We start from the raw sequence: 13,788 nt of genomic DNA on the forward strand, positions 1-13,788 counted from the left end.
TACACTGTGGGAGTAGTGTCTTATTAAGAGGTGTAATCGTAAGGACTACAAGAATTATTGATGTATAAGTCTTCCCAACTCACTGTATAACTTATATGCACTGACAATAGAGGACATAAAATAATTTCAGAAATTCTTTTTGTTGAAAAACTGAGTGGATTTAGAAAGGGAAGGTAAACGACTAACAATGTGAAACTTCCTGGCAGATTAAAACTGTGTGCCCGACCGAGACTCGAACTCGGGACCTTTGCCTTTCGCGGGCAAGTGCTCTACCATCTGAGCTAACAAAGCACGACTCACGCCCGGTACCCACAGCTTTACTTCTGTCAGTACCTCGTCTCCTACCTTCCAAACTTTACAGAAGCTCTCCTACCGGGCGTGAGTCGTGCTTCGGTAGCTCAGATGGTAGAGCACATGCCCGCGAAAGGCAAAGGTCCCGAGTTCAAGTCTCGGTCAGGCACACAGTTTTAATCTGCCAGGAAGTTTCATATCAGTGGACACTCCGCTGCAGAGTGAAAATCTCATTCTACTAACAATGTATTTATTCTGTAATAAGCAACAGAAGGGAATGGACAGTGTCTTGAAATGAGGATATAAGATGAACATCAATAAAAGCAAAACGAGGATAATGGAATGTAGTCGAATTAAATCGGGTGATGCTGAGGGAATTAGATTAGGAAATGAGATGCTTAAAGTAGTAAAGGAGTTTTGCTATTTGGAGAGCAAATAACTGATGATGGTCGAAGTAGAGAGGATATAAAATGTAGACTGGCCATTTAAAATGTAGACTGGCAATGGCAAGGAAAGCGTTTCTGAAGAAGAGAAATTTGTTAACATCGAGTATAAATTTAAGTGTCAGGAAGTCGTTTCTGAAAATATTTGTATGGAGTGTAGCCATGTGTGGAAGTGAAACGTGGACGATAAATAGTTTGGACAAGAAGAGAATAGAAGCTTTCGAAATGTGGTGCTACAGAAGAATGCTGAAGATTAGATGGGTAGATCACATAACTAATGAGGAGGTATTGAATAGAACTGGAAGAAGAGAAGGGACTGCTTGGTAGGACATATACTGAGGCATCAAGGGATCAGCAATTTAGCATTAGAGGGCAGCGTGAAGGGTAAAAATCGTAGACGGAGACCAAGAGATGAATACACTTAACAGATTAAGAAGGATGTAGGTTGCAGCAGGTCCTGGGAGATGAAGAAGCTTGCACAGGATAGAGTAGCATGGAGAGTTGCATCAAACCAATCTCAGGACTGAAGACCACAACAACAACAACCAACAATAACAAGCAACATAACAAAAAGGGAATACACCTTCGAAACACACACAGTGCCTTCAAACTTTACAAAAGCACCTGTTAAAGTACTACACGTGCAGCCTAGGAAGGCTTTTGAGTGTAATGTCTTAGGGTATATATATCAAATGAAGTTGACTTGGGTTGACTGCTTTGCAGACCCTACCAGCTTAGGGTAACAGATAACAATGTACGAATGCACACTCCAACAGTGATAACAAACTAATAATATTTTCTCAAGCTTACAGCCGTTTCAAGTGGTTACATATCCCTGAGTGTTTGGATGAGAGCTCCTCGGTCATTTTCAAATGGTGACTATCGCTTGGTAGCTGCTTCTGTTCTTAATACCCATGCTACTGCTTGTAACATCACTGCCACCTAGTCCATTGCTATGTAAGCTAATGATTTCGGTCATTTCAGGGGAATTTGTGGGTGACACCTGTGTCCTTCTAGGTGAGGAAATGTGATCGTGGAGTGAAGTCATCATTTTATTTTGGAATTATAGCAGGAACACTCTGTTGTGTAGGGAATGGTACATTATTATGTGCAGGATGTGCCGGGCTTTGTTGGCGCAGCATGTCGGCTAGGCAGAATGGCGGACAGTGTGGCACCACTTGCTGCGAAGGCGATCATCTGTTCTCAGAACATGCAGCCCAGAGATGTGTTATGGCTGTAGAATACTAGCTGTCAATAATCCACAAAGTTATAAAAGCAGAGGAAATTATTTTATTCTGTTACTAATGAATCATATACGAGACATGTTTTTTAAGTAAGTACCGTTTTTAGATTAAAAAAAGACATGATAAGATACCTCAATTTTATTTTTACATGAAAGCCTGTACCTTAATCTACTTTTCCGCCAATATTGAGGCACTTGCCCTAACGTTGTTCCAGTTTTTGGATACCCTCCTCATAGAAGTCTGCGGCCTGACTTGTTAACCACTGCATCATCACTGTTTTGACTTCGTCATCGTCTCGAACGCTCTGGCCGCCCAGGTGTTTCTTCGAGTGCAGGAACAGGTGGTAGTCACTGGGCGCAAGATCGGGCCTGTACGGAGGATGATCTAGAGTTTCCCATTGCAAAGATGTGATGATGAGATCTTTGGTCTGATTCGCCACATGTGGACAGGCATTGTCTTGCAGCAAAACGAGGCCCTTGCTCAACTTCCGTGGACTGTTGCTTTGATTCAGGTTGGATATAGGACACCCACGTTTCATCGCCCGTAACAGTTTGGCTTAAGAAATCATCACCGTGGTTGTGGTACCGCTCAAGGGAAGTCGATGCCCTGTCTAAAAGTTTGGTTTTGTGCACATCTTTCAACATTTTCGGTACCCAACGTGCGCACAATTTTCGGTAATTCAAGTGCTCGGTCACAATGCCGTACAAAACACTACGAGAAACATTAGGAAAGTCATCCCGCAAGGAGGAAATTGTAAAGCGTCTGTTGTCTCTCACCTTATTGTCCACTTCCTGCACCAAACTTTCATTGACGACAGAAGGACACCCACTCCGTTGTCCATCATGCACATTTGTGCGGCCAACTTTAAATGCTCTCTCCCATTTCCTTACCATTCCATCACTCATAATGTTTTCTCCATAAACTGAACAGACCTCACGATGAATATCGATCGCTTTATGGCCTTTATCACTAAGAAATCTTATAACAGCCCGTACTTCACAGTCGGTGGGACTCAAGATTATCGGAGGCATCTTAAACACTCAGTACACAATGAAAACGAGGAAGAATCAGACTGTAATGGCATCAGTGCATAGACAACAGATGTAGGTACCCAGTGCGCATGTGCAGAACACCGACCGCAGTGCTGCGGCCGCAGTGTGGCACAATGGTACTTGCCTCGTAGCAGGAGATGAGATCATGTCTTGTTAAATAAGATACACCTATGTAAGGAGAAGAGAAAATATATGGACAGTTAATTAATATGTAGGAGTAACCATCCAAAGCCAAATGACTGCATAAAACAAATTATAAGAAAAGTAAATAACAGACCAATTGTCGTCCGGAGAATCTCCAGGTGCAGTCCACCCACGAAAGAGACAGGTTACAGAAGACAAGTTTAACCATTTTGTGAGTGTTGCCCATGAGTCGGCCTTTTGCCACCAAGCAGTGTGTCAGCAGTGCGCAAGTAGCAGCAAGTGGCTTATTTAACATTCATAAAAGTGTTGTAGTCAAGTTGAAAACTTGTTTGAATGTTCTTAGCGCACTTGTTTAGTTAAATCCGCCAAATCATTGTGTAGTTTCATATTTAGCAGGGGCAGATTTGCATTTTAATATCCGTGATGTGTAAAGTCGCATAGTCGTCTTGTCATTTGTTTATTTTTTTCAAATAGTCTTTGTACATTACTGACGGTAAGTTAGCCTCCTGCCACAGAGCAGTGTGTCAGCAGTGCGCAAGTAGCAGCATGACTGCATTTACTAGGCAGTCTTGTATTTTAATAACTGTTTAAATTTTGTGTCGAAGTGTTTGTGCTCTCTATAGATTAGTTCAGACGTTCTTTGGACAACAGCATTTAGCACGGATAGGGACTGCGACTGCTGTGTTTGGATGCGGGCTGAGTTGGCATCCCCCTATCGGACTACGGGTGTGGCTGCCTGGGATGCTGCCCACATTGAGGCTGACTCCTCACCCGTGGTAGAGTGTGAAGTCATCTCGAGGTGTGGCAGGGGGCGAAAGACATTCCAGAAAGCTGAACGGAAGACCTCTCCAGTTTGTCTGACGAACCGGTTTCAGGCTCTGTCTCCGGCTGATACTGTTCTTCGGCCGGACACGGCTGCTTGTCCTGTTCCAGAGATTGCCCCTCTGTCTGCAAGATCCGGGCAGTCGCAGAGGGTGGGCTTACTGGTAGTTGGGAGCTCCAACGTCAGGCGTGTAATGGGGCCCCTTAGGGATATGGCTGCAAGAGAGGGGAAGAAAACCAATGTGCACTACATGTACATACTGGGGGGAGTCTTTCTAGATGTGGAAAGGGTCCTTCCAGATGCCATGAAGGGTACGGGGTGCACCCATCTGCTCATGTCGGCACCAGTGATGTGTGTCGCTATGGATCGGAGGAAATCCTCTCTGGCTTCCGGCGGCTATCTGATTTGGTGAAGACTGCCAGTCTCGCTAGCGGGATGAAAGCAGAGCTCACCATCTGCAGCATCGTCGACAGGACTGACTGCGGACCTTTGGTACAGAGCCGAGTGGAGGGTCTGAATCAGAGGCTGAGACAGTTCTGCGACCGTGTGGGCTGCAGATTCCTCGACTTGCGCCATAGGGTGGTGGGGTTTCGGGTTCTGCTGGATAGGTCAGGAGGCCACCACACCCACCAGGCGGCTACACGAGTAGCAGGGGTTGCGTGGCGTGGACTAGACGGTTTTTTAGGTTAGATGGCCTCGGTCAAATACAGAAAGGGCAACAGCCTCATAGGGTGCGGGGCAAAGTCAGGACGTGAGGGGACCAAGCAGCAGTCAGTATTATAATTGTAAACTGTCGAAGCTGCATCGGTTAAGTACCGGAACTTCAAGCGCTGATAGAAAGCACTGAAGCTGAAATCGTTATAGGTACGGAAAGCTGGCTAAAGCCAGAGATGAATACTGCTGAAATTTTCACAAAGGCACAGACGGTGTTTAGAAAGGATAGGTTGCATGCAAACGGTGGTGGCGTGTTTGTCGCTGTTAGTAGTAGTTTATCCTGTAGTGAAATAGAAGTGGATAGTTCCTGTGAATTATTATGGGTGGAGGTTACACTCAACAACTGATCTAGGTTAATAATTGGCTTCTTTTACCGACCTCCCGACTCAGCAGCATTAGTGGCAGAACAACTGAGAGAAAATCTGGAAAACATTTCACATAAATTTTCTCAGCATGTTATAGTCTTAGGTGGAGATTTCAGTTACCAGATATAGACTAAACACGTTTTTCCAAAGGTGTTTCACAGAGGAAGACCGCACGGCAGTTCCTTCTCTAAACCCTCGCACAAATGAAAAAATGGCTGACATCAAAATAAGTGTCCAAGGAATAGAAAAGCAACTGGAATCACACAACAGAGGAAAGTCCACTGGACCTGACGGGATACCAATTCAATTCTACACAGAGTACGCAAAAGAACTTGCCCGCTTCTAACAGCCGTGTACCGCAAGTCTCTAGAGGAATGGAAAGTTCCAAATTATTGCAAAAGAGCACAGGTAGTTCCAGTTTTCAAGAAGGGTCGTCGAGCAGATGCGCAAAACTGTAGGCTTATATATCTGACATCAATCAGTTGTAGAATTTTAGAGCATGTTTTTTGCTCACGTATCATGTCATTTCTGGAAACCCAGAATCTCCTCTGTAGGTATCAACATGGATTCCGGAAACAGCGATCGTGTGAGGCCCAACCCGCTTTATTTGTTCATGAGACCCGGTAAATATTGTAATTTGTACCAAGGCCAGCAATTGACCTGGGTTTCTTGCTTCTCAGACTTGATACAAATTTTCACTTGCTTCCTCAGTCTGTATACATAAAATCATACCTGTACGAGACCACTAGAGTCTCTGAAATTGTGTAATTTCATTTGTATTTATGTTTATATTCAACATTAACAAATTTCTGCGTTTTTCGTCAGTCTACATTTTTTATCCTCTGTACTTTTGGACATCATCAATTATTTTGCTGCCCAAATAGCAAAACTCATTTACCACTTTTGGTGTCTCATTTCTTAACTTAATTTGCTCACTATCACCTAGTTTTATTTGACTGAACTCCACTATCATTATTATACTTTTGTTGACATTCATATAAGGGGCATTCAAATGAAACCCGATCACTAGTGTAAAGTAATAGTAACAATTTTATTAACTCAAAAATGTACTTATACACAGTACACATGCTCACAAATAGTCGCCAAAACTGTTGGCACATTTATCCCACTGTGACACTAGCCGGTCGATTCTGTCCTTGAAGAACCTAGTAGGCTGCTGTCAGATCCAGCCCTCGACCCAGCCACACACTTGGTCATCCGTTGTGAATCGGTCCTCGAATAGGTCCAAACACATGAAAAGTCACACAGTGAAAGGTCGGGGTTGTACAGTGGATTTTCCAGCATTTCCCACAGCACCTTCACTGCATTGGCCGTGCGTGGGCTGGCATTATCGTGCAGGGGGATAACGCCATTGGACAACGTGCCTCAGCGTTTCGACTTTGATGGCTCATCTAAGGTTCTGTAAAGTAGCTCGATAATGCTCGGCATCGGTAATTGTTCCCCGTTCCAGGTACTCGACGAGCAGTGGCCGCTTGTGGTCAAAAAAGATGGACCTCGTGACCTTACCAGAACTGGTGTGCATGGCCTTTAATTTCTGTGGAGGCGGTGAAGTCTCATGTCTCCACTGACAGTTTCCGGTTCAAAATGGTGACTCCACGTTTCGTCACCTGTGATAGTATGCAACAGAAAGCAGTATTCCTCCTCACGATACCGTTGCAGATGACTCAAAGACGGCGCCATTCGAGTATTGTGCTGTTCGGTGGTCAGTTGGTGGGGAACCCACTGCCCACAGATTTTTTCGAAAAATCGAGTGTCGATACATTACGGTGTGGGCGGTGCCCGTGCTAATACCCAGTAACTGACGGATCTCGTCCACAGTGATTCTGCGGTTGCCCGAGATTAAAGCATTCACTTTTACAACCATTTCCGGTGCAATGACACGATGAGCCTGTCCAGGAAGAGCATCATCTTCCAGTGACTCGCACCCCTCAAGGAATCGTTTGCGCCATTTCACAACATTGGAACGACTCAGACCGTACTCACTGTACACAGCCTTCATCCGTAAACACATTTCACGGCCTCCAACTCCCCCCATCGCCAAAAAATCGAATCACCCCTCGTTGTTCCTGCTTAATCGTCTGCGTTTTTGGTAGTGGACAATAACTAGTGTAACCACCTTCTCTTTGCCGTAATACCACATTGGCACTGTGCAGTGTCAAATTGTGCACATCTATCGGTCTCTCCACCAATAGATGGTATCACCGTACCCACAGTTATGTGGTGCCACCTTACGTGTAAGGCAAAGGTAAACACACTGACCAGGTTTCATTTGAACCTCATATTATAACCTGTTTTCAATGTATGATCCATTCTATTGAATTCCTCTTTCAAGTACTTTGCCACCTCTGACAGAAGTACAATGTCATCAGCAAATGTCATAGTTTTTGTGCCTTGTCCCTGTACTTTTAATTCCCATTCCACATAACTCCTTGGTTTGCATTGCTGCTTCTCAGTGTGCAGATTTCATAACTCTGGGAATGGGTTACAATTCTGGCTCATTTGCTTTTCAATTACTGCTTCCATTTCATGTCCTTCAACTCTTCATAACTGCAATCTGTTTCTGTATAAGTTGTAAATAACCTGTGCTCACTGTGAAAAAGAAATACAGAGGTAATTCTTCATGAGTGTCCACACTGGTGCTGGAATTCTCGGTCAAGACAAATCAGAAAAATGACATGAACGTCACTCAACTCAACCATTCTCCTTACAACCTTGACCTTTGATCTCCAGTTCTCATTTTGTTGAACCACTGCAGAAGGCAGGCGATTTGAAAAATACAAAGCCACAGATGACTGTGTGTGGAATTGTCTGGTGACACTACTCTAGTCTTTTTACGATGATAGTATCAAGAAACTACCAACATTTTTGGTGAAAATTTAAGTGTATATAAAAAAGATAGGCAAATGCGAAAGGGAAGTGAGACAAGAAACTCAAATCCATCAACATAGAAACCAAACCTGCATGTGACGCTGTTGTTTGGGCAAGACTGAGTATCAGGGGTGCGTATAAAATTAACAACTGAATCCTCTTTCACCCGCCAGACTTCATCTTCTGATCTAAACAAAAACTGTAGAGAAAACCGCAGTTCACTTGTACGTAACTTCCCCAATTGTACTGTAATCGTTGATGGAGACTTTAATCATCCAACAGTTAATTGGGAAAATTACATTTTTGTTTGTGGTGCTGTGAAACATTACTGAAAGCCTTCTCTCTCTCTCTCTCTCTCTCTCTCTCTCTCTCTCTCTCTCTCTCTCTCTCTCTCTCCACCCTCCGTCGCACGGAATCCCTGATGTGCTGATGCAGCCATGGAGAATGGCGTATTGTATCACAGCCGTCCACAATACGAGCACGAAGAGTCTCTACATTTGGTACTGGGGTTGCGTAGACGAGCTTTCAAATGCCCCCATAAATGAAAATCGAGAGGGTTGAGGTCAGGAGAGCGTGGAGGCCACGGAATTGGTCCGCTTCTACCAATCAATCGGTCACCGAATCTGTTGTTGAGAAGTGTAGGAACACTTCTGAGAAGTGTAGGAACACTTCGCCTGAAATGTGCAGGAACTCCATCGTGCATGAACCACATGTTGTCATATTTGTAAAGGCACATGTTTTAGCAGCACAGGTAGAGTATCACATATGAAATCATGGCGGGGAATCGAGGAAGTACAGTACATACTGACTAAACTAAAATGATCTCTAACATGGAAATTAAGCGTTTCCAGACACATGTCCACATAACATCTTTTCTTTATTTGTGTGTGAGGAATGTTTCCTGAAAGTTTGGCCGTAGCTTTTTGTAACACCCTGTGTGTGATGAATATAATAGAGGGAAACATTCCACATGGGAAAAATATATCTAAAAACAAAGATGATGTGACTTACCAAACGAAAGCGCTGGCAGCTTGATAGACACACAAACAAACACAAACCACACAAAATTCAAGCTTTCGCAACCAACGGTTGCTTCATCAGGAAAGAGGGAAGGAGAGGGAAAGACGAAAGGATGTGGGTTTTAAGGGAGAGGGTAAGGAGTCATTCCAATCCCGGGAGCGGAAAGACTTACCTTAGGGGGAAAAAAGGACACAGACACACACACACACACACACACACACACACACACACACACACACACACATATCCATCCGCACATATACAGACACAAGCAGACATGTGTCTGTATATGTGCGGATGGATATATGTGTGTGTGTGTGTGTGTGTGTGTGTGTGTGTGTGTGTGTGTGTGTGTGTGTGTGTGTCTCCCTTAAAACCCACATCCTTTCGTCTTTCCCTCTCCTTCCCTATTTCCTGATGAAGCAATCGTGGGTTGCGAAAGCTTGAAATTTGTGTGTGTGTTTGTGTTTGTTATTGTCTCTGGTCATATATATGTTCAGTAAACAAGATACAAAATCAGAAGTGTCATACCTCATTGAGGAACTTGAAACTTTCAGCACAGGGCAGGAGCATATAAAAGGACTATGGCTCAAGTTTAAAAGGATAGTTGAGCATTCACTGGATAACTATGTACCCAGTGCATAAATGAAGGGAACTTCCATCGTATACAGTCACTGTAAAGAAACTTATAAAGAAACAGAGATTACTACATAATAGGTGTAAAACAAAGCATAGGGCAATAGAGAGATGCCAAATGAAACGCATTTGGCTGTCAAGAGAGCAATGTGTGATGCATTTGGTGACTACCGTAGCAGAATAAATACGATATTTCGATGCCTATGTTATGCTGATTACGATGCGAAGTTCCTTTGGACATACACGCATGTGCAAAGGAACAGGCACTGCGGAAACTACAACCATTATGAAATACATTAAATGTATTCACAATTGCGAGTAAGGACAACCATCAGCTGTAGAATGGCATGATGACAATGAAAATTTGTGCCGGACCAGGACTCTAACGTAGATTTCCCACGTATCACAATCAGTCGCCTTACCATTTGGCTATCCGTGAACGAATCGTGGCCAGACCCAAAATTCCATATGTTGTCAACCATGTGTGTACAACCTTTACTCTTACAGCCATTATATATATTCCCGCGCAGGTCAGACATTGTACTTGAAACATACTCGCCTGGTATCAGCAGATAAATAAGATACTGCAGTGCTTGTGTTGTTCTGATTATGATGTAGACTTCCTTTGGGGATAGGAATTTACGTAATGGATGTATGAGTACGGTTCATAGTTGCATAGATGACAACTTAAGGAAGTTGGTTCTTGCCACGAGTCGTGCACGGGTAGCCAAATGGTAAGACGACAGCTCGGGATAAGCGGGAAATCTGGGTTCGAGTCCCGGTCCGGCACTAGTTTTAATTGTTGTCATTCCATTCTGTAGCTGATAGTTGTCCTCATTTGCAATTATGAATACATTTAATGTAGCACAATACTGTCAAATAATCTTTCACAAAACCCAAAGAAACTCTGGACATGTGTAAAAGTTATTAATGGTCCTAAAGTTAGTGTCCAATCCCTAGCAACTGAGACAGGAACTGAAAGTGTGGGCAGCAAAGCAAAAGCTGAAATGGTTAACTCTGTTTTCAAATGTTCCTGCCCCAATTTACTCCTTGTACCACAGGAAAGATGAACGAAATAGGTATTAGTGTCAGTAATGTTAAGAAACAGCTGAAATCATTCAAATTGAACAAACCTCCAGGACCTGATGGAATCCCTGTCAGGTTTTACGAGTATACTGAATGTGCAGCTGAATTAGCCTCTCTTCTAACTATAATCTGTCGTAGAGCCCTCGAACAAAAAACTGACCAGTTCTTGGAAAAAAGCGCAGGTCACTCCCACCAGCAAAAAGAGTAACAGAAGCGATCAGCAAAACTACTGCCCAATATCCTCGATGTTGATTTGTTGCAGAATCTTAGAACATATTCTGATCTCAAACGTAATGAGGTATCTTGAACGGAATGAACTTCTCAGTGCCACTAGCACGGATTCCGAAAACATTGGTCGTGTAAAACCCATCTTGCATCTTCGTCACAAGACGCACTGAAAATTCTTATCAGGGCAGTCAGGTACATGCAGCATTTCCTGATTTCTGAAAAGCATTTGACTCAGTACCACACCTACACTTATTGTTATAAGTACAGTCATATAGGGGGTGTCAAGTAAAATTTGTGACTAGATTGAAGACTTCTTGGTAGGGAGGATGCAGCGTGTTATCTGTCATTGTTAGATGTAGAAGTAACTTCAAACCTCAAGACTTTTTGCAGATGACGCAGTTATCTGTAATAAAGTACTGTCAAGAAGCTGCATAATTAGTCAGTCAGATCTTGATAAGATTTCAAAGTGGTGCAGAGATAGGCAACTTGCTTTAAATGTTCAAAAATTGTAAAAATTTGCACTTCACAAAATTAAAGAACGCATCCTATGGCTATAATGTCATTGAGTAACTGTTGGAATGGACCAACTCACACGAATACCAGGACGTAACAGGTTGTAGGGATATGAAATGGAATGATCACATATCTACATCTACATCCATACTCCGCAAGCCACCTGACAGTGTGTGGCGGAGGGTACCTTGAGTACCTCTATCGGTTCTCCCTTCTATTCCAGTCTCGTATTGTTCGTGGAAAGAAAGATTGTCGGTATGCCTCTGTGTGGGCTCTAATCTCTCCGATTTTATGCTCACGGTCTCTTTGCGAGATATACGTAGGAGGGAGCAATATACTGTTTGACTCCTCGGTGAAGGTATGTTCTCGTAACTTCAACAAAATCCCCTACCGAGCTACTGAGCGTTCCTCTTGCAGAGTCTTCCACTGGAGTTTATCTATCATCTCCATAACGCTTTCGCGATTACTAAATGATCCTGTAACGAAACATGCTGCTCTCTGTTGGATCTTCTCTATCTCTTCTCTATCTGGTTCGTATCCCACACTGGTGAGCAGTATTCGAGCAGTGGTCGAACAAGTGTACTGTAACCTACTTCCTTTGTTTTCGGACTGCATTTCCTTAGGATTCTTCCAATGAATCTCAGTCTGCCATCTACTTTCCCGACGATTAATTTTATGTGGTCATTCCATTTTAAATCACTCCTAATGCCTACTCCCAGATAATTTATGGAATTAACTGCCTCCATTTGCTGACCTGCTATATTGTAGCTAAATGATAAAGGATCTTTCTTTCTATGTATTCACAGCACATTACATTTGTCTACATTGAGATTCAATTGCCATTCCTTGCACCATGCGTTAGTTTGTTGCAGATCCTCCTGCATTTCAGTACAATTTTCCCTTGTTACAACATAGACTCAGTTGTAAGTAAAGCAGGTGATACACTTTGGCTTATTGGTAGAATACTGGGGAGTGGAATCGGTCTACAAATGAGATTGTTTACAAATTACTTATGTTACTGGTTCTAGAATGTTGTTAAAGTGTGTGGGACCTGTACCAAATAGAACTAACACAAGATCTTGGGCATTACAGAGAAGGGCAGCTCAAACAGTCCTAGGTTTGTTGGACTAGTGGGACAATGTCACAGAGACACTGAAGGAACTGAACTGGAAGGCTCTTGAAGATAGATGTAAAACGCCCCTAGAAAATCTTAAAGTTTCAAGAACCAGCTTTAAATTAATAATTCTATGAATATATTACATCCTGTACCTATTGCTCACATAGGGATTGTTAGGATAAGATAAGAATAATTAACACAGAGGTGTGCAAACAATCGCTCATCCCACGCTCCATACGTGGATGGAACAGGAAGGAACCCTAATATCTGGTACAATGGGATGTACCCTAAGTTGCCATGCATGTCATGGCAGTTTGCTGAGTATAGATGTAGATGTAGATGCTGGGCTAAATTCTTTTCTAAATGAAGCTGAACCACCTTTCACAATGCAAAAACACACTAAAAATGAGATGTTGAAACGATAAAGCCTTCACCATCAGTCTTACTCTACAAGAATTTTACAAAAGTGATGATGATACAAATATTTTTTAAAATATTTAAATTTCATGGTCACTTCCCTTGTAAGCACACACCAACAGCTATTCACAGGTGTAGTCCATATTTCTCCAGGAAACGTACACTCAGTCACAAACAGATATAATGCGACTGAGTGCATTGTCTGCATAAAGAATTCTCAACAACGATCACAGATAATTTCCACCCCTACAGAGATATCCGGGAGATCGAATCTAGTCATGCACTCAGTTTTATTACTACAATTAAAGTAGCTGACACCAGACTAATATAACAGATCACTTGCATCTCCTGTAACGTGTTCATTTAATGTATGAGGGTTGGAACTTCAATAGTGGCAAATATTTATTTACAGCTCGTACAAAATAGATACGTGTTTCAAAGTTTTACTCACCTTCAAAATAGTCACCAGCGATGTGGAAGTCGTAGGATACTCTTAGCAGTGCCAGTTGTGTTGACAGTACAAGCGGCACGGTCTATTGCCCGGCAAATTTGTACCAGTTCTGAATGCCGTGAAGTGTTTCCTTCAGTTTAGAAATAGAGTTGAACTCTTGAGGGCGTGAGACAAGGGAGTGCAGTAGGTGGTATAGCACTTACGTTAGCTACCCCGTCACTCAAACAAATCAGTAACAGCTTGCACTGTATGTGCTTGAGCGTTGTTTTGCAATGATGGTCAGGTCCTGCAGAAAGTGTCATCACTTCTGCCTCTATGCTGTTCATATTTGGGACACAAGCTACGACCAGCTTAG

At 42.9% G+C, this 13,788-nt stretch overlaps 1 protein-coding gene across 1 annotated transcript in view; it reads left to right on the forward strand.

Annotated features, from left to right (window-relative positions):
- LOC126108162 (trypsin-1-like) overlaps positions 1-13,788 on the forward strand; it is a 211,431-nt gene that overhangs the window by 143,288 nt on the left and 54,355 nt on the right. The window lies entirely within an intron of this gene.

Source organism: Schistocerca cancellata, chromosome 11, assembly GCF_023864275.1.
Source record: "Schistocerca cancellata isolate TAMUIC-IGC-003103 chromosome 11, iqSchCanc2.1, whole genome shotgun sequence".
Classification (NCBI taxonomy): domain Eukaryota; kingdom Metazoa; phylum Arthropoda; class Insecta; order Orthoptera; family Acrididae; genus Schistocerca; species Schistocerca cancellata.